Below are 23,457 nucleotides of genomic sequence, written 5' to 3'. Positions count from 1 at the left end.
ATGGGACAAAGACTGTCATCGAATTTAACTTAGTGGGTTTAATATCGTGAGAAGTAAAATACAAATCAAATAAGGCATGGGATGATATGACAAATAAGTGAGAATGCATTGAGGGAGGAAATTTATAAAAGAACTCTTCACGTAATGGTTGTCCATTTGAGGTACAAAAGTTAGTACATGTAGCTACATCAAGGGAATGTAGTACGAAACATAAACCGGTTTTTTTACCTGGGGTTCTAGATGGTTATGGTGATGATGCACTTTAAGATGGAAATTAATAACCCGGTAAATGTATTCAGATACAGTACATCCAAGATAAATAAGTCACCAACTCTGCGTTATACAAGTACGCATCTCGAATTAAATCTGGTATGACATCGGAACACAGACGGTAGTTTTGTCAATAGGAAGAAAAAGTTACAGATCAAACTAAGCAAAAAGTTTAATTGTCTTTTTTACTGTAGTTTATTTGAGGGTCAAACAAAGTCAGGTCGTGATACATTTAGTTTTTAGTCGGTTACATACATAAACCTAAGTGAAGTGAAAGATAACGTCAAATCAAGAGTAAGACTAACGAAGAGGGAATCATTACATCACTGTCATAAATTAAACAACTTGTAGATATATTTTATAGCGACAATCGTTTCTTTTTTCAAATCATTTTTTGAATTGTCAATTCAAATTAATAAGTTGGCATCTAAGCTATGAGGCATATAGTCATAGGTAGGTACTTCATAAATATATTGCAACGTATCAAAAAATCAATAATTTACCCCTTTAATCTCTATCTTTCCTGATCTTTCCTATACTACTGAACCAGCTAAGATTATGATCAAGACATATAAAATACATATAAAATAGCATAATCATATTTTAAATAGCAATAAAGTCTAGAGTGGTGGAAACAGTAGATGCACGTAAAATTGTTATGAGGTTATCAGTGAGTCAGAAAACTAACTACATATTTTGATGTTTATACCTATTGTATTGAACTGAAGCATACTGTGGCTAAATTAAGTATACGAACTTTACTGGTCAACAGTATATTGTTTTCATGTGTTCGCTCTAGAATAGTTTCGATGAATGTATTATATTATAAAAAAGATATCCATCAAATCTAATCACCAAATTTATTTCATTTTATCCTTTGAGGTCCAACTTATGATGCATGGACACAAGCAACTGTCAAATGTACTTAAGAATACTTTGCTTCGCCGGAATAACGTAACTCTGTTCAGATAAATCTCGAACTCATTTTTATACACAATTAAAACTACTAGTACAACTAGTACTTATATAATAAATACTATAATGGTGACAATTAAAATAAGCTGATCAATATCGTCATTATTATTCCTACCTTTACGGCCTTTATTATAATCCAAAAGTATTATTATATGTAAGCAATTGACGATATCATTTTATTAATTTACAGTGAATAATATTGAATGTAGATTTATTTAGTTTAATTATTTGTGTTTGGAAATATATTACTAAAAGCAGAATCGTCTTAAGGACCTGTATTATCTTACAGATTGTAAATGGCAATCTATTGATAAACATAATACTATGTTTGAGAAGCGTACGTAAAATGCCATACATAATAAGGTTTTTTTTTTAATTTGCAACAATATTAACAACCACACACATTTGCAAGTACTTATTTACCTCTTGTAACTCATCAGTTTCATTATGTCACACCTATAAATATATTCGAACGTGTGAAATACTTGACTACTTAGGTATATATAATTCGTTATTTCCCTCGCGCTAATTTTATTATTAAACTATAACTAAAGATCATTTAGTTATAGTTTCATGATCAGATATTATCAACTTTACGTCATTAAAAATGCATTCAGTTCGGTAAGATCTATTCTAAGTACCTAACTACTTAAGTTAAGATTTTAACCAAAATATCTCCGAGCGTCTAGAGTTTCGTTGATGTCTTTAGTTAACCCCGATCCCGTCTGGAACGTTGACCGTAACCTACATACCTCACTGTTATTTACATTTTACGAGTCTAATTATTTTGTGGGTTTAACTTTAACGAGGTATCCATATAGTATCTTAAAAGAAGACTTCTTCAAAACCCTCATTATCATTTTGTAATTTGCATCATTTGTGGTACATTGAGCCGCCTTCGGCATGGCAGGTTAGGAGAAAAACAAATGACCGCGAATACAATATTATTACTTTACGAAAAAACCGTTGGAAATACCCAAATCCTCATCCTTCGTTTATGATATTATTTAAGCAATCTTCGGACCTCCATAAAACGTTAAAAACACAAACACATCACTAGTCACGTACGGTTTATTTTTAATTAAATGCACGGAATTTCGTTAACAAAATGGCGGGCGATCGTACCGCGACGCCGTGCTTCGGCCAACTGACTGGGACGAGAAATGTCAAACTGGCTTGAACAGCTATCTGTGTGCGCGTTTGCGTACACGCGCGCTTGTGTGTTTTGCGATAGAGGCTTCAATGGATAAAGGTGATCGTGGCTGTATGCCGGTGACTCAATAGCCAGTAGGTGGAAAAAGTATTTACTTTTAAGTTCCGCGACGGATTCCAGTGTAGAAGTTGTTAAGTGGGTATGCCTTCCAATTATTGTTTTAGTTAAATCAGAGATATAATAGTGATACTGCACTATAACATCCTTTCAACTGAACCTTTCACCTAGCTTAGGTTTTATCGGTTACATACTATATCTAACCGATCAATGTATGACGACCGTGGCACTGGCTTTCCGTGATCCTCCCATAGGTAGGTATATATAGATATACTTAAACCTGTTTGCACGAAAACAATAATTAATAGCAAGGTATAAAAGTCCAAACTTTCAAAGTTGCGTTGAATAGAAAGACCTTATAATTTTGGTGGGATGTCCTATAGATATAGGATTATGTAAGAAATGATACAATACAGAAGCATATTTATTAAAAACATTATCCTGTAAAGGGTACATATAAATATGTCAAATTAGAGTTTAGTTGAGGGGCTCATATAGCTAGTGTAATCATAATAACAATTTCTAATTGCTTTTTAATCTATAGACTATCATTAAGGTGCCTTCTACTCAATGCCATGACGAATATGTCTTTGAAGTTAATAGGTACGAGTATATTGAATTGAAATTAACTTAGAATGGTTATATGATGACCTCAAAAATAAAAATCAGTTTTCTTTCATCAGTTTGACTGCAGATCAGAATACCGTTGTCTCCACCCCTCCATTTCACGCGATTGTCGTGCGAGGCAACTAAGGGAATACAACGGAGAACGGAAAGCAGCGTGTTCTGTGCTACTACTGCGATTACTACCATTTACTGCGATCACCAACACTTCTGCCCAGCATCGTGATTAATGGCAAACCCTCCCGTTGGGAGAGGCCTTTAGTCCAGTAGTGGACTGTTATAGGCGATTGATTATATTTTGTGATCCTGAAACCTTTTAAAACTAGGATTCCTTTTAAAATAAATAAATAAATATACTACAACAATACAAACAATGCCATCTAGCCCCGAAGTAAGCGTAGCTTGTGTTATGGGTACTAAAATGACTGATGAATATTTTTATAAATACTTTGAATATACATACAACACCCAGACACTGAAAAACATTTATGCTCATCAAACATTTTCCAGTAGGGGGAATCGAACCCACGGCCCCGGGCTCAGAAAGCAGGGTCACTGCAAACTGCGCCAATCGACCGTCTTTAAAAATATGTCGTTTTCATGATAGATGGCAAAAAATAACAACTAACCAAAAGTCCAATAATTTGTTATAATGTGCATAGGAAAACATTCAGGTCAGCATTAAATAAATTATTGTTAGATACCTACTTATGTAGATATAGAATTGATAAAAATATTCCTAATAACCACAAAGGTCAGTATAAAATTAAGTCTCATTTTCCTTTGCAGTTTAATCCTGGAAAAACATACAACTAGGTCATGTTCTGAATAACATTTTTCCTCCACCACTGTTATTATTAATGGAATATATGACCATGAAGTGATGTCATTGAATTACGAAGAAAACAGATGTTCTTGCAGAAGTTGAGTCAGAATAATTTAACATACAAGTTTAGGCAAGTAAGACTCAGAAGTCAGTCATATCATGCGGTACATAAATAAAATATCAAGAATTATTTACGTCATCGGCTTGTTGACTGATCTTTAAAGTAATATCTTGGTATCAAAGTTTACAAATACCAAAATTTCAATAATTTTCACCAGTTCATTCAATTTTTTCTTTCTTGATTTTATTATGTGTATTTAAAGTACACAGAAGAGTTAATAAGATTTTAGACCAGATGTTAAAGAGACTGTACATTGTAATAATTTATGTTCTCTCTATATAAAAGAAGCGTGTTAACCTCTAGCAACCCTGCAAATTAGTCATTTTTCAAAATTTTACATATAACAAACAAGACAGGGACTGACATTCAGGTAAAGTAGAATGCAATAGATCGATTTCCGTAACGCATGGATTTGAAAATAACCATAAAAGTATATTTAATGTTGCGGACAAAAATGCTATGGAAATTCTTAGAATTACTTTATTATTACTTGCAAATATATCAGTTAACCTTTTAACCATAAGAATTTTTCACTATTGAAGTAAAAATTGAATACTAAACAATAAAAACATATATAGCTGATCCTTGCAACACTAGATATGGTAATGCTATGCGACCCAGAATCTAAATCCAATGAGATTGTTTTATATGGTGATTTTAATCCCTCGCACATAAGTCGTTTACCTGATAGTAAAATGTTCTGTTTATACTAACAACGCACCGTGAACTTGTGTAGATAAATATTAGAATTTTTAATTCATAATATTAATTGTTTTCTAAGAATATTAAATACGTACCTGGAATTTGAAACAGCTTTTATAGCTAACGTACTATCTATTGCTTAAAGAATAATAAATCCTAAATAAAAAATATGTATCCAGAATATCACTCTTCCGCTGCAAGAGGATCAGTCATATACACTTTAATTAATATACTAACTGGTATAGAAAACAATAATTTACATTATACCTACAAACAAATGTTTCTAGAATATATTTTATTATTGCAATTGCTATATTGCCCTTTTTCTGCATAATTTAATATCAATGAGCGCCTAGACTCGTAGGTAGCAATTAGCAAGTAAAAATTTATGCGCCAGCGCTGCAGCCTTACTTATTATAGTTAGACGTTTGTCTTCCTACACACATAGCATAGACCAGAAAAGGTAATCTATCTGTATTGGTATCATTGTAATTATGTACATTATTAGTAGGTTTAGAAAAAAACCTTCTTCAAATCTGATCTTCTGAATGGTTTTATAAATCCATATGCAAGTTCGATTAAAATCTATTAGAAAACGACGTATAAGGTAGGGTGTCGTAGTCATGAAAGTACTGAAAACATCTGGTTGTAAGTTCAACTTTTCTCACTTTAGCTCACTTCTGCCATTAAAAAAAAATGTTTTGTTACATCATTGAGGTTGTTATTTAGTAAAATAAAATTGTCATTATTATCAGAAAACTATTTTCATTATGGAACCATAAAAACTAGATATAGTTTTATCTAAAATAGCAGTGTTACCGTTTTGAATACCTACTCGTACGTCTTCAGTCTATGAAGATATTCCGATACGGCAAAGTCTGCGTTATGTTAATAGCGCAAACTGCACAATGCAGATGTTCTATACTTTGTGTTATTACACAATTGAATGTACCTAAATATTATTCAATTTACATATTTTGCTTTATGAAGATTTAAAAATCGTTAGAGTAGTTGGTGTTCTTTTCTATATTCAAAGAACAGTACACAAAAAAAAAAAGACACGCACTCTCGTTTAAAGCCTTTGGGTTACGCAAATAATCGATGGATTAATAGTCAGAATGATTAGTACCTACGACCTACGCGTCTTAGTCACTATGGCGATTACTGGCTTAGTCAGTGTCGCAACATCAGAAATGGGACGAAAATTTAATAACAGGTTTTGTTCAGCTGTAATAATCAAGTGACTGGTTTTCGTGTCTATTAATAATAATACATAGGTTCAATTAATTTGATATTTTTTTATTTTTCTTCAAATATTATCAACATTTGAAGAAAAATAAAAAATATCACAGGCCCCTTTTATAATAGACAGAATTTTAATGCGGTTCAGCAAGAGATATGGGATATAATTAACGTATCCAGCGAAAGCAGGGGAATATGGAATAGGAGAAGTTAACAACCGTTTATTATTACACACACATATATATATATATATATATATATATATATATATATATATATATATATATATATTATTTGGATTTTATTACCACTTGTGCGCCAATGCTCTGAGAGTTGATAAAGCGCTGAGATAATTGTCTCCTGCCCATGCTAGCCGTGCTGGTAAGATCCATTTTACCCCGCATTTCCATACTCGAAAACCACTAGTCGATCGGTCGGTCGTAGGTGTGCGTCGAATGTGTTGTAGGGGTTCTTATATGGTACTGTTCGATGACGGCTCTTATTGTCTAACATTAAAGTGGGCGAAATATGTGGCCATGTAATTCAGGAGGCATATTATCAGAGGTGTCTCAATATGGTTGGCCCAAAAGGAAGATCTCGTAGTCGCCTAACAAAACACTTATCTATAAACACAGCAGCAAATGATATTATGACAGGCGATAATGTCGTCATGTACAGATGATAACTATGTAAAAGTGCAGACGACCGTGGGAGTAATCGAAATTGTATTGCCAATATCACGATTAGAAATAAAATAAAATATTCTTCGATTGCAAAAGTAAATGATAAAAAAAAGGAAACCAATACTATCAATTTCATAGCCTAGTGGCGATAGCGTATATCAAAAAGATTTCTGTCTTACTTAGTTAGCACAAACTGGATGAACTGAAGAACATTGAAATAAGAGTCCAGATCTTGCTGGGGTTCCAATTCCTCTATCGATAACAGTCCTGGCTACTGCTGTATGTAGTACTAGTACTGTATTTAGTTATACGTAATGTAACACTACAGAGAGGCATATTCGCCCAGCGAATCATCTCTTAAAATTAGGATTAAAAACAAAAACTTGCTGGGGTTCTGACTATTTTGCGGAGTAAGTTATATGATATAATAGCAATCTGCAAATTTTGAAAGTCAATATTTTATTAATTTGGTAATCTATTCAGGCTATTCTGAATTCTGAATGGTGACCAAATGTTAAAGGTGGGTAATAAAACTGTCAATCACATTTGTATTTGCGAAAATTAATAAGTTCAGGGACAGAAGTCAATTTTAAAAATTCCGTTCTTTACAAATATCGTTAATATGGCAGATTGTAGGAAAAAAGCGTTCTTTTCAATTCAAAGAAATAAAGCAGCGATAGAAAAGCACACTAGTGACTAGACTAAACGTTAATAATGTAGCGAAAACCCTTTAAGATTAACTCTAAACTAAACAGCGTAGGCTTGCTTATGCTAATGCGAATGATTTATATTGAGATCGCGTCAGATTTGTTGAGAGTACCTACACTACCTAGGTACTGAAAATGTAAAGTTATTCTCGCGGTGTTGACACTAGATCTTGTTTTGTAAGCACTTATTTCAAGATATTTAATGAACGAAAGTTAACTATCGGCGCATTGCGTGGGAAACACGGAAACCCAATACGAATTAATTGGAAAAATCTCAAACGAAAATTAACTACATAAAAATAAACTACATCGGTATGGGGCGGGCATGGGGAGTGTCGCAACGGCAGATTGCCAGACTGCAATATTCTTCATTTGATTCTTAGCCTATTAACGTCTGGGCAAAGGCCTCCTTTCTTATGGGAGTGATGGTTTCGGAGTATAGACCTACGACCTAGTTAGCGGACTACGTGTTTATTTTACTTTGCAGTAATGTTATTATTGTGCAGTGTGCTAACGGCAGATCAGAATACAGCTATGTCCTCTCCCCAGGGGTGTCATACGAGGCATATAAGGGAATGTAAAGGAGAACGGGCAGCAGCGCGTCCTCTGTGCAAGTAATACCATCTACTGCGACCAAACCAACCCGTCTTTCCATCGAGGCGATTATGTGCAAACCTTCCAGTGGAAAGACTGGACTAATCATCAGTAGAATTACGTCGTTTAATTAACTTACTTAATTTATTAAGTTACCTTTATTTATCTTTATTGTATTCAACCTGGAAGGAAGTGGTTTCCACGACACAGGGAATCCTAGTGTGGTAATCACAGACTTTATCTGTATTCTTTGGCTTACTTTTTATGTGTTTGTTTGAAATAAATAAATAAATAACTCTGAAAACATAAAGATTCCTTCTTCTTGAATTGTAGCATTCTTTAAAAAAAACCGCCAATAAACTTTGAAAAATCTGTGTACATTTATAAAAAAATACCTCCGCGTATTTTAAGTTAAGACTTAATCTCATTGCCAAATCAAATTCATCTGAGAAATAAATTTGTTGAAAATATGACAGTTTTTGCACAGGAAATCTGCCGTTGTTTCATAGTATATCTGATGATTAAAAAATATTCAACTTTAAACAATAACAGGGTATTAATAACCACTTAGATCCCGGGAGGTATCTTCGCATCGTTCCAGTCCATAAAGAACTGGAGTGTATCGTTCTTATTTCCTTATCGGAAGGACACTTGCCGATAACCACCTGCAGAGCTAGCATAGGCAGGAGACAAAAATTATGTCCCCCGATTATATCCTTTGACAAGGGATATAATTAATATGTCCACCGGCTGAAGCAGGTGAACTTGGAACAGGAGAAGTTGACCCCCGTTTATTATTACACATATATTATTTGGATATTATTTCCACTTGTGCGCCAGTGCTCTGAGAGTTGATAATGCTGTGGGAGAAGATGCAATTTTATCCTTTCCCCGGTGAGACAATTGGCGACATAGTGTCCATGCTAACCGTGCTGAGGGGTTGCTATAGCGTCACGGGGAGAGGGTCCTCGGTTCTATTCGACGTTGATCGGACTTGAAACTGAAATGTATCGATAATGCAGTCGTACTTACGAGTATATCAAAATACCAATCAACTCAATGTCATGAACACGGGTTAAACATCAAATATAATTTTAATTGTCTTTTGAAAACTTTTTATATATTAAATAATAATTATAAGCGTATTTGTAATAATCCTAATCAATTTAATAAGATATCTGGCCAATATGAATTTATAGTTCTCAAAAGTTTAAATATTTACCCACTTTGTAAAATTACTATAACAGTAATTAAAAATCTAATAAATACTACAACCAAGGCACGTAGTTTTGATAAGAGTTAAAGTGCTATTTATTATAGCTGTATAAAGGTATAGGCTGTACAATATACCTCGTTTCCGCGCTATATCCATTATCTGATACAGTCTAAAAACTATGCTAGTTGGATTTCCTATGATTGTTGCAAATAGGATCGGTAGCCTTGTCGGCGCATCAGATAGAAGGCGATTTGTTTTTTTACAATTTTATCACGTTTGGCACAGGATATACGAAGTGCATTATATTTTTAAATCAACTTGCATCACCTTAAGTCAACGCCAACGTACGTACATAAATGCTAAGTTACAACATTGAAGAACTTAGAGATGACAACGAACGACAGTATACGTATGCATGATAAGTGTGAGAAACTTAACGTACTTTATATTCCTTTTTGGAGAATATCTTCTTCTTAGTCGCTCCAGTTTTGAAAGACTAGGTGTAGTCGTCACTTAGGTGTTGAGGCTCGCTTGATCACTCATCAATCCGCCTCGACTCCTTGGCGGATGACGGATCAAGGAGTCTCAAATCGGGTGGAATTCCATTTTGTCCATCAGTCAGAACTTCTCTATTTTCTTTATTATATTCTCCTAGTTTAACTAGGTAGTTTAAATAAAGAAAATAGAGAATTTCTTTGACTTCTTACTCTCATACAAGCATATATATAGAGTTCATCATCATCATCATCATTATCAAACCATTACAGGTCCACTACTGACTCAAGCTGGCTAAGTGCGAATTGGTAGACTTTATACGCATTCGCGTTGAGAACATTACGAAGATCTCTTCGGCATGCAGGCAGTGGCGTGCACTTCATACATGCACAAAAGCACTGCATACCCAAATTATTTTATATAACTAGTATTGTAGGGGAGTTTTTCCATTTTATGCCATGTACCTGCTTTATGCATACCCTGGTCAAAAACCCTGTGCACGCCACTGCATGCAGGTTATTTCTTGTTGTTTACCTTCACTGTTAAAGCAAGTGATATTTCATTGGAAACATGAAATACCACGTAATTCTGAAAGTTACATGTGCTCCCTAAAAGGGGGCCAAAGTCCCAATCACCAGGCTATCACCGCTTTTAGAAATGTGGTTTCTACTGGAAGAAAACCCTGTCTAAATAAAGTAAATATGTATATCTTAATATCACTGACCACATTGTACTCGTATAGTATTGTGTACAGAAAAGAATTAGTGACTGTTCTTTATGGTACTATATAGACGAAACAATACCATATAATATAATATCTAGCAAAACAGATAGACAAGCCATAATCGATAAATAAATAAGCTAATCATATGATAAGTAACTTAAAAGAAGAGTCAGTGAACTAAATCATTCCATTGATTAGACCTCGGGTTGCTTTACCAATTTCCATTGAACACAAGAAAAATAGAGTCTTCATGGCGCACACTAAAAACAAGTGTTACAATAACTGGTAATTTCGTTTTGTTATTATACTAGAGGTGTTATGTTTTTATTTCACTACAAATTGATGCAGTTCATTATGATAGCGGGCTAATGTGTTAGGGTCGTGGCATCTATATTTAATACATACTACTTACAGGTTTTCATACGGCATACGGGAACGCTAAATCGCTTATGGCGATCTAGATCGGCAGAATAGTTGCCACGGACGAAGCTCCCACCAGATAAAAGTATCTTAGCGCTTTTTGAAACTCCATCTTTCAAGAGAAATGTTTGTATGGATGTTCAATTTTATTTTTGAACCTTTATACCATAAAATACATGGCTTTAATTACGTCCAGCGTATCCCAGAAGTATGAATCTTGGGCTATAATCTGTCATAACCAGACATCTGTATCTACTTACGGTGTATTATTTTACAATACACACATATTCTCCCAATCCCTCAGTCTCACGAGATGTTGACCTAACAACGTACAAATTAAATAAATATATATCAGATTTAGCACCTTACGGCTTGCAATATACTGATGATACCATTTTGTACGTGAGTAGCTCATAAATACAGAAGTTCTGCGATTTTTTAAATTCTTAAATGTTGCTTGTGAATATTTAACTTTTACTAATATTATAAATGCGTTAAAGTTTGCTTGTCTGTCTTTCCCTCAAGCCTAATTTCGCAACCATCGACTTTATTTTTGGCATATGTATATTTAAAAGGATGGGAAATTACAATGGCTTCTTTTAAAGCATTAATTCTCAAAGGAAGTTTTACAGAAACATAATTATTATTAAATTCTTTATTGCACGAACAAAAAAAAAATACAAAGGGAAACATTCGTATTTTTAAAAGAAAAATCGTCCTTTTCTCCATGCTGTGATGAATTAGTCTCTTCTACTAACTCGATTTTTTTTTTGCAATAATGCGTTCAGTCTTATTCACCGCGGGTAAAACCAAGATTTCCTTATTTAGCATAAATCCTTACCTCATCTCCTGTACTATAAGCAAACCACACGATTAGTATCGATGGTTTGATCAAAGTGCCGCCTTCGTCTTATCAGGCTGGCTTTAATCAGGTGAATGGCCCAACGAAAGTAATGAGTTTTGTGCTGAGAAAAAGGCAAACAGTTAAAACTCTATGTGTACCGGATACGATAGTTTAAATTATTCAGATTATTACAATTTGTTTAGATATTGTATCCATGTATACTTTAGTATAAGATATATATGGTTTCTTGAGCGAAACCATCAACTTTGGAGAAGCGCGGTGGGCTTAAGCTTTGTATGAAAATAAATTTAGGGCACCTATGAGAGAAGAGGTCTGCCCAGCAGTGGCACAGTAAGCCATACTATTATTAAAAAAAAAAAACACAGTGGACAGTTGATATCCGTATATCCACGTAATTAATAATAATAATTAAAGTTAATACATATTACTCAGATGTAATGTAACTTGTAGCTATGTTTTGATGAACAGTAAATAATTTATTATTTTTGTTACGATCTTCATAAAATTTGGCTCAGAAATAGTTCGCCGCCTGGAAACGGAAAAGTACTTTTAAATCTGATAAATTAAAACCTTAAGTAATAGTATTCAATGTGAAAGATTAAACTAGGTATGCCATAATATAACCTACATAGCTTACAGCGCTTAATCTCCAATTGAAATAGTATGATTTGCATGAAATGTTATAATTGCTAAAACTATAAATTCGTCTTATAGGTAAAGTCGTTCACACTTCTATTTACGGTCCCCGTAAAATATACGTTTCGCAAGATTCGGTTTACGATTCGCAAGAAACACTAAAATAGACTGGATTACCTGATCCTTAAGTTTAAGCGTCTAAGGGCTAGAATAACTTGCTAATTGGACCTAGGAAATAATATTCCGGAAGCGACTGATATAGGTATTGGTATTTGGTATTTCCTTTTGCTTTGTGAATTATGATTAAGAGTAGCGAGGTGACGGCTGAAAATACAAACATAGAGATATGAAGATACATAGGTTCTCGTATACTTGTAATCTACCTATATTATTTTGAATCCGTCAGTCCATCACCTTTTCCTAGACTGACTGACTTATCTATCAACTCACAGCTTGAAACCTCCGGTCAGATTTTGCGGAAAGGAATAACTATTTTTAATTTTTTTGACGGCCGATTGGCGCAGTTTGCAGTGATCCTGCTTTCTGAGTCCAAGGCCGTGGGTTCGATTCCCACAACTGGAAAATGTTTGTGTGATGAGCATGAATGTTTTTCAGTGTCTGGGTGTTTATATGTATATTATAAGTATTTATGTATATTATTAATAAAAAATATTCATCAGTCATCTTAGTACCCATAACACAAGCTACGCTTAAATTGGGGCTAGATGGCGATGTGTGTATTGTCGTAGTATATTTATTTATTTATCTTAATATATATAAATCTCCTGTCACGATGTTTGTCCGCGATGGACTCCTAAACTACTGAACCGATTTTAAATTAAATTGGCACACCGTGAGCAGTCTGGTCCAACTTAAGAGATAGGATAGCTTAGATCTTTAAGTAAAGTCACAATTTTATTTTATTGCAAATTATTTGTCTATAATTAATTAACAGTCACATGTTATATGTATATACAACTATACTCATTTAAGGCTTAGCGATACTGAATACTTTAAAAACAAAATCAAACGCAGACGAAGTCGCGGGCAACAGCTAGTTTATTATAATTTTGCGTCCGCTAAGAATATGATTATTTACAAGCGGATTTTTGGTAGTGATTTGATTATTTTTACGAAACGCGGGCTAAATCTGGTATTTTATAACAATGAATGACCGTGCGGGGCGCCGAAATTAGCGCCACCGATTTAATTTTTAAAATAATTGCACTTTTAATTTTGGATTTTTTTAAGTCATCTAATAATCAGGCACATCTTTGCTCGTAAATAACAAAAAAACTCAGTGTTTGTTCAACTTTAAATAATGATAGGATCTGGGACCATGTACTGTCAAGACTATGTTTATGATATAACATGTTATCTACTTTAGAACTAGACTAACTATTTATATGCCTTTAAGGCAAAATATCACCTTATAATCTACTACTAGTCAGTTTTAAATTTTTATTACGTAGATGGTAGAGAGCTAATTTATATAGTGCAGTTGCAAGACTAGACAGTGATATAAACCATGCGAGTGACGCTAAACTTCATGGATGTAGCTATCCGATATACCATTTCCGTACTAAGCGCCATTTATATACCAACTTGGCAACAATACTTAACCCAGGAATGTTGTCAACACCATATCACTATTTACAGCGACCGCGTAGGTTTGATCGTAGGCGACATGCAGTGATCTAACGCCGGACAGAAATAGTGGTTAGTACTTAATGAGGCGTTATCGAAAACAAGGAACCTTATTGGTACCGTCCAAGGCTAAATATAGCATTATCTAGTGATTTATACGGATTGTGTCATCGAGGCGGCGATAAGAAAGTCAAATATACTATTTGATGGCTTGAAGTATCACAGTAATGGTACTTAGGCTATTTACAGTAAACAGATGAATTTTTAAAATATGCAGGGCACAAAGGCGGATTTTGGTAATCCCTCCAAATCACAGTAGTGTCCAGTGGTGGTAGTACCTAGGTAAGAATGATGGTGATGGTATGTTATAACAATATATGTCGAATTAGACCAACAAAAATATTAAACAAATACCATAACAATTTAGGAACTTGTTGATTTATGAATATTGATTTTGCAAACAAAGGTTATATTGTCATGCAGTGCAAAAATCAAGTTTAATAAATACATTTTCATACAATTCTGTATCTTGTACATAAAACGTTATTGTGAATTAACTAACACTGGGGAGGTTTAAAACCCACATGAAGATGGGATGAATCAGTTTAACATTTCACAACGACTGTGAAATACAAGATTGATTAATTTTGTTTTTGACATTTATTACTTTATTTTAATTTTGTAAATCAATATAATAAAACTTAGGTGTTCAGTGCTACCCACAGTCGAACTTTTGTTTTTTATGGTAGCAAACGAATATGTAACGAATATTTCGTTTGCTAACTTATCATATCATCATATCAACCGATGGACGACCTCTGCTGCACGTCCATCGGTTATCTTTAGTAAGAAGTTTCAAATTCCAAGGTCTTGTGACAATTTTGACTAAACACTCCCAGCTTCTCTCTTTATGTCGTCTTCCATCTAATCCATACTGAATCGAATTGAAATAAATCTTATACTTCAGATACGTTAAGCAAAGTGGCTAGTTATAATATTCGGTCTTATGTATTACCAGCCATAGTTCAACAAGCTTATCAATAATGAGACTAATTTCAATTCCATAACACAGTCACACACCTTGCATCTCCTCCTGTGTATTCTTCAAACCAACCTGTTACTTATTGGGGCTAGTTTTGCAGGATATATGAAAGGATATCTATTCACTTTCCTGTGTAGGAACAAAAGGTTTGAGGACATTAACGTGCACCGAAAACACAATATCTATAGCGATTTTATAATAAGATATGTGACAAACATCAAATAATGATCTTTATCCGGACGTTGAGGTTTCATTTACTCAGGACATTTAATTAAATTTGAAAGTGTTAGTATACTAATATTGTTTAATTCAAGTAGGCCTACCACACAGACTCTTTGTAAAGTCAAGCCTTTATTTTACTTGTACTCCACCGACAGTTCTGAAGCTGATTCTACTGATGAGAAGCCTACAATAAAAAATAGTTCTCTTTTTATAAAGGTCAATCTTTTACTACTTTTCCTAATATTTACAATGTTTTTACAAAATAATACACCGTTTTATAGGCAACCCTAGCCTCTACACACAGTCGTGACATGGTTTAGACGATGTCGGCATTTACCACAATATCAAAAGCTTCGAACTACTGTTTTTTCTACTGTGTGTATGTGTTTGTGTGTGTGTGTGTTTATATATACTGTGGTTAATTGTCGCTCATGATATAATCATAAGGTCGTGAGTAAGACAGCTTGGAGAGCGCTATGTATGGAGATTACAGGAACCCGGCAGTTGCATCGATGGTAATGCTAGGAAATATTTGTATTAATGAAGGAAGTGTTAAATGTTTCATGTATATTAGTAATAGTAATTTAAAGCAACTGAAGTGAATAAGCAAAATCAAAACGAATCCTACATTAAGCAAGGTAATTAAGAAGAATCTAAAGCCATGTCCTATGCACGGCACTAAGACGTTCTTACAAACTAATGGCTAACAATTATCTTGAAAGTTGCTAAAACGATTAAGTTGAATAAGTTTCAAAACAACGATTCAGGTAAAAAATATTACTTTACGAATATAGGCATAATTTATAAGCAATTTTAACTATGCCTATATTTGACTTTTAAAATATTTTAATGATGTTTATGCAACGCTCACGTTAATCTAGGTTCCATAGCCTTTAACGAGGTAACTTTAAAGTTAGTTGAAAGTTGGTAAGCACGTTTTTTAACGAAAATTAAATGAAGAAAACTAGGTAAGAGTAGAACGGGTGGTTGACGTTCGAAATTACTCGTCTTCGCCGACAAAGACGGTGTACCTAAAGAGTTTTTATATGTAGGCCTAGTCCTATGTGGGTAAAGGTTTTATCGGCATAGCGTTCAAACGTGCGGTATGCGTAGTGCGGTCGGACCTATTTGCGACATACGACAAAGTAGAAAGACAGAAAGAAAAAGCGTTAAAATATTTTCAGGATCTCAGTAAAAAAATTGTTTTTCACCCTTGGTAATCCAAGTTGGTGAAGAGGGTAAAGAGAATCTATATCATCTCTCATTTGACGTGGTTAAGTAAAGATTTGCTTGGTTTTTGAGGTTTATAGCAAATAAAGCCTAACGTTAATCGTCGACTTCCGCAAAATAGCAGTTCACGAAATTTCTTAGGATATTTCTGTCCTTATATTACCGCCCTTTAATTTATTCTCGTTGTAATTTAATATTCTCCGTGTAGGCGCAGCGGAGGCGAAGACCAAATAAACATGTAGGTTTGATTTCTCTGATGTCATCGCAGAAAACTCCAGTCACGGTGACAAATATGTTATATGGAAAAAAAAACGAAAATTCATCTATTGGCACTATCGAACCGAAGCTTTTACCCTTGTTTAATTGTGACAATAAAGAATATCACTACAGCAACTAGCATCATCCTCATAAGTCTAAAAAATATCTCGCTGCTGGGCATTTTAGAAGGATGTTTTTTTTAGTAATAACCGAAACTTTCGTTACTAATACAACGAACGCTTCTTATTATAATCTAAACCTAGGTGATATTTATTTGTTTGGGCGCAATTGCAATAACCGCTAACCAAAAACACAACCTTATTTTGAGTATATAATTCTTCGAGTCTCTTTTGAAAGAAATCTGAATTATTTTTCATATCTATAGAGTATGTGTACAAAATCACTCACTTAGAAATCAACTTCTTTGTAAAAATAATCGTGACAATATTACTAATGACTCGGCAGTCTGTTGGTTTATACTAGTTTATTAATGTCACTTAACCAAACAGTAAACATTCCGAATATGATATTGTCGCTGTTTAAGATCAGTTTCAACTTTCAATCCATCAAGTAAATATCAAATGAACACTATTCCCATTTTTTGTAACCCCTTTTGGTTGGAGGGGCCTTACTACTAAAGTAATGCACGCATAATGAATGTAAACATACAAAAGCTTCTAATAAAGTGGAATTACAAATTGATTGGATCCCATTGTATGCAAGAAGTAATTGGCGCAATGTGTTTAACATAACATTCTTTCAATTGACACTCGTTGAGAGTACTTCAAATGAAATGAAAAATGATACAGGATGCAGCTATTTAATTAAGTCAATCATTATTTACTTGTGGTTCCTCGACATCTATAGGTACTAATAATAAAGCGGCAGAGTTTGTTTGTTGAAATGCGCTAATTTCTAGAGCTACTAAGGTATGTATTCTGTTTAAAAAAGTGAGGTAACTTCATCGGTCATTAACTGTTACTCAACGTGAAGTTTAAATTTACAGGAATCTACATCTGTTTAGAAAATCAAATCTTTACCTCGTATACGAGGTTTTACTCGTAGTTGTTACATGTCGTGTGCACAAAAGGTTCCTACGCATTAATTCAACTGGCCTTTTACAAACCTCGTTAATACTGCTTGTAGGTGTAACATTGTATCTTTCAGCTAACGTCTTTGTGATTCCTGATACAGATATGGGACAATGGTCAGTATTGCCGGAACTAACTACGTTGGTAGTCTCATTTGTATGCATTTCACTTTGCCACCGGGCCTTGACCGAACTTGACCTGTGCTAGGAGCTTAGTTCGCAGTGAGAAATATTGTGCAGTATCGATCGTGGCATAAGTGAAGCTAAGGTTAAGTGTTAATAAGTAACTGCCTCGTGAGACAAGAAGTTTCATGATCGGTTCTGAACCAACCCGGGGTTTAGTAGGTAGGCATTAACTTTAATAAGTATTTTGTTCAATAAATTCTCAGTAACAGCCAGGCCAGTAATTGGTATTGTTTACACTTATGTTTCTATTAGTACGCCATCGTTCGCTGTCACTGTTACTAGCATGCGATCAGTAAACCCGTTCAGCCTGCCAACATGGAGTACCGCTGAAGGTCCTCATAAGTTCTCCTGTAAAAGAAGCCGCTTAGGCCTCTCGGGATAAGAACGTGTAGTAGTAGGAAATTAACAAGCTTAGGATGAAAAGTTTGTATTTAGAGTCCGTACGTAACTTTTAAAATCATTTATTTCTTATTAAAACGGGTACATCAAATACAAATAGATCGAGAGTCCTTGATTTCAAGTAAGTGAAGACCTTTTTTTTCAGGAAGTTTTGAATCATCAAATCTTTCAGCTCGTAGTGGCTAAGCAACCAAAATAAGATTGTACGAAGACGTGGGTAAAATAGACTGAGAATCCGAGCATATTGCAATAAAAGGTAAATTGAAGTCATTGACCTAAGACGAAATCTGCAAAGAATTTTTTTACATTTCGACAGCGAAACGACACTGAAATACCTTATATTGTACAGAAAATCGTGACTGTGTCGCATTGATCTTATGGTGAAAAAGGGAATATTTTGACTGCGCAGCACGCTCTTCGCGATCTAAATTAGTTCCTTGATTAATGATATCAATTTATGTCTGATTTACATGCAAAATCAATTATTTCCAATATACGTTGTTATTGATAGATATTATCTGTTATAAAGAAAATCAGATATGGTGTTTATTTTTAATTTGATAATCTGAACAAACCGAACCGAAATAAAAGGGCTTCAAGCTTTTGATAGTTGAACGTCTTCTGTTCCTGGGCTTTTGTCCCCGTACTTAGCTGGCCAGAAACGTCTGTTGCCCTAAGGGTCTCTGAGGCGGCTTACCGCTGGGTCAGTGCAGTCAGCCGAACTCAGTCCAGAAGCTAAACAAGCCGCTCAGCACGTCTAGCATATGCAGTATTAGTAGTAAGTAGTAGAGTTTTTTGTGACAGAGCTCGTCCGAGGAAGTAGGTACTATTGCTACTATTGCCATGCGTATTTCTGCCGCTAAGCAGCATTGTTGCGATGCTGCGTTGCGGTCTGAAAGGCAAGGTTGTCGGTGTTGTTACAGGCACATAAGGCTTAACACATACGTCTCAAATTGATAGGACACAGGGCGGCATGTTGCAGGAAGTGCTCCTTGCATGCCAGATGAAGTGTTGCTCTGTTTATAGGCGATGGTTGTCAGTTACCAGGGCCATCTGCTTGGTCCGTCAATTATTACTTAGTATAAGTAAAGCCGGGAGACAAACATTAATTCCCACCAGCACGGCTAGCATGGGCAGGAGACAATTATATCCCCGGGGAAAGGATATAAATTTATCTTCTCCCACAGCTTTATTAACTCTCAGAGCACTGGCGCACAAGTGGAAATAATATCAAAATAATATATGTGTATTAATAAACGGGGGTAAACTTCTCCTATTCCATGTTCCAGTGATTTAGCAGGTGGGCACGTTAATATATATCCCTTGTCAGAGGATATAATCGGGGGATATAATTTTTATCTCCCGCCCGTGCTAGCCGTGCAGAAATAAAAATCATTACTTGTCTACCTGCTAAAGCACGGCAACAGGGGAAAGTACCTACTTTACACCCGTTTGTCATAAGTCCATTGATTGCGTCAATGCTAGGAGTGGATAAAACTGTGGTTAGGCACATATATTTTGCCCTTTCCCCGGGGAGAAAATGTCACTGCCCATGCTAGGCGTGCAGGTCGCCGAGTTGGTACGCGCCGAAGCCGCTGGTTGATTTCATAATGGTGTATCATGTAAGTACACAATTTGTTGTACCTATATGGGCAGCTACAACGTGATACAATAATGGCCACCAGCGAATGCATCAATGTCTCGTGTATATCGTGATAAAGAATCAATAGAGTCATTGTAAAAACGAACGTGAACATGGAACACACCTACAGTCCATCGCATGACGTCACTTCGCCTTTCGAATTCCTTTTTGATTCGTATAAATCTAGCTAGGTGGTCGTAATCGTAATTCAGATCAGTTTGTAAAAATCCACAATAAGAAAAAATAATATCAGCAATTCTGGGACAATTTACATATGGACACGTATTATATTAATTTTGTATCCGAATAGTATTCTTTTATATTATATGTAAATTGTTTTTTATATGATATGAAAATATTCTAGAACGTAAATCCGTCACATCTATTGGCGGCATTTATACACGCATGTGGTGGAGAGTAGCTGGTTTATGTTATGGCATGATCTGTTTTGGGTATTAAATGAATTAAAAAAAAATATACATATTTATATCGTAGCCTCGACCCCAGAATCTTTTCGAAAATGGACTGTTAATTCTCATGCTCGCTATACACAATAAAGTAATTAGCAACCCAAAGAAATTTCTTCAATGTATTTTAAACAGCGTCTACCGCAACGATTAAAAATTTTTTTTCGATATCTAATTGTGAACAACGCCGAGTTCCCGGTACAGATGCGTTAACATTGTATGTAATTGCTTTCGCTAACTCTTTAACAGAATATACTGGAAGACCATTAAAGGATTATATAAATCAGGTATAAAAAAAAAGCAAAAGAAACCATGTCACTTGGATAGTTATTGAGCAGTTTTCTAAATGGGCCATTAGGATCTCCTACGAAACATTATCTCGTGAATCAATGAAGACTGAAGAGTTTCTACTTTGCTTGTGATGTTAGCGAATTTGATTCTTACACTTAAAAGCATTAGAGTTATATGTGCAAAAGTCGTGTCTTATTTATTTTACGTTTGCCATATTTCACTTCGATCAAGTACACAATTACTATGCTAGTTTATGGCCATTTTGTTCTGATGTATTGAGTTCAAAATTAGCTTATTCAATGCCTGGAAAGGTGTTCCATTACGCTGGTATCTCCACTTACCTACTAAAACTATAAATGTGAAACTGCGTTTGTTTATCGGCCATCTTTCACGCAGCAACATATAAAAGGACGGATATCAGATTTTCCATAGAGGTCGTTTATATCGTTCGGAGAATGTCGAAGCCTTTCTGTTGTGTTAAGCAACGAGTACCAACGGCACGCCCTTTAGACCGAAACACAGCAATACTGCCTGGCGACCAAAATAAGCATGGCAGGTCTTACCCGGACGAGCTCTGCTATAAAAACACTGTCACTTAACTCAACCCATTACCGGCCCACTATGGGACACGCCACTTCTCAGAATGAGGGTTTAGTCGTCACAAGCCTTTGAGAACGTTATGAAAACTCTCAGGCATGCAGGATTATTCACGATGTTTTCGTTCACCGTTTATAGCAAGTGATATTTTAATTGCTCAAATTGAAAACGCACGTGCATGCCGGGGATCAAACTCGTTCTCCCGAAAGGGAAGCCGGAGCCTTAAATATCACCGCTTTTTATATATTATTATAATTGCTATTCAATCATCAAATAATAGCTCAGCCGATCAGAATACAGTTACCCCTCCCCCTCCCGCAGCTGTCGTATGAAGCGTATAGAGAATATAACGGCCAGAAAGTTCTGTAATTTTTCTTAAAAATTTTGGAATTTGAGCTTTTGGTTAAAATGTAACACGTGTTTCACAGGTTTTAAAAATACTACCCCATTTCTTAATCTATATCCACAAAAAATAATAAAAAATATATTAAAAAGTATGTTTGCGAGTTTTTAAAAACTGCAACCACCAAGTGTCACCCCTATGTAACGTTTGCAGAAAAGTATTTCATTTTTCATGTCCATAAAATTTTGTATTATGACTTTGATTTAGTTTGAGGTTGCCTAGGATCGAATTCGGTACTACCCAGTTGGCTATCGCCACTTACCAAATATGACTAACGTGCGACTTTTGTAATACCTTAGCATACGAGTATCTTGAGAATTTCTTACTGAAGTTACAAACTGCTAGTCTGAATGTTTCGGTGTCGGTATGTCCGTTGAGCCACCGACTGGCAAATGGTGTGACAGTTTAACATCTGTCACACACTAAATCTGGCCCGGCCTGCTTGGCTAAATCCGGGAGTCTGCATACCTCATGCAGTTGATAAACGTTTATGGCGATGGATTGGTTTATCTTCGTAATGTACCCGTAAATAAGTAGTTATTTAAGGTTGGTAAACAATTTAATTATCTACTACTTTATTAAGATGTTATTTCCCTTTCCCGTGTGTTAGATATAGTAAGTAATCTGTATGTCAAAACTTGCAAGAAGCCATAGTCTGGTGGGACGCTTCTGCGGTGGCTAGTTGCCAGACTACCGACAAACAGGTGCCGCTAAACGATGTAGCGTTCCGGTACGATGTCACGTAAAACACCGATTAGGCGTATGACTTTATTATAACTACCATACCCCTAACAGATAAGGCAATCACAATCATCGATCGTCACTCAGCAGAAGGTGAGATTGCAGTTAAGGGTGAAATAAAAAAAAATAGTTATTTTGAATTTCTGGAAATAATTGCACCTATATTTAAAATCGGTCGGTCTAGCGGTAAACATGTCTCTTTACGAATCGCGAAATCCTTGAGTGATTTTCCAGGACAGGCTTTAGTTGTTATTGGGGGTTCTAAGGAATTTCTCGAATTATCCCGAATTAGGAGGTCCGGTAAGATGTCCAGTACACCCATTAGGTGTGGGTTTAATACGCTTTCCCCTAGGTATCCGCCCGTTATAACCTTAAGACTGCATCGTAACAGTTTGCCTCTAGATGAGATACAGTCAGTAACTAACTTGTAGCGAAAAAGAAAAAAAAATAGTAAGAGATGAAGATGATGAATATCATCGAGTCAACGGATATCATCGAGTCAATTAAAAGCTATGATCCTCTTAAAATGGATCTTTATGTAATGTATGAGCACAAACAGTTCCTATACACTCACTTTATTGTTAAAGCAAATATCAAGTTGATTTTATACACTTACGCAGAGGTGAGCGCTGAGGTTATCAATGAGATTCCGGGCAGTGCCGGATTAAGCAAGCGCGGGGCCCGTAGCAAATCTTTCGAAGAACCCTTGATCTGCTATGGGTGTTAGGTAAGAGTGCTAGTATATACGGCAGACTTATTGTGAAGCTGATTATCGGGCCAACTGAAATTCTACACGTTTATACAAGCATTTTTTTGATGAACTTGTGCGTTTACCGAATGAAATTATTTAAATTACTAGCTGTTGCCCGCGA

The 23,457-nt window shown here is 35.2% G+C and overlaps 1 protein-coding gene across 11 annotated transcripts in view; it reads right to left on the bottom strand.

Annotated features, from left to right (window-relative positions):
* The window catches only part of LOC120627239 (dystonin), a 257,601-nt gene that overhangs the window by 155,812 nt on the left and 78,332 nt on the right, over positions 1–23,457 (bottom strand). For 6 of the 11 annotated variants that reach the window (XM_039895161.1, XM_039895238.1, XM_039895193.1 and 3 more), the window contains exon 1: positions 2,270–2,386. The exons of 1 other annotated variant lie outside the window; for it this stretch is intronic. The gene's annotated coding sequence lies outside the window, so the exon portion shown is untranslated. Of the gene's footprint in view, positions 1–2,269; positions 2,387–23,457 lie in introns of those variants that run through there. 4 more of the 11 variants (XM_039895379.1, XM_039895385.1, XM_039895178.1 and 1 more) reach the window with 3 other exon arrangements.

This window comes from Pararge aegeria, chromosome 1 (genome assembly GCF_905163445.1).
Source record: "Pararge aegeria chromosome 1, ilParAegt1.1, whole genome shotgun sequence".
NCBI classification, from domain to species: domain Eukaryota; kingdom Metazoa; phylum Arthropoda; class Insecta; order Lepidoptera; family Nymphalidae; genus Pararge; species Pararge aegeria.
Note: the sequence above shows the minus strand (reverse complement) of the source record. Positions and strands in the feature narration are given on the sequence as shown.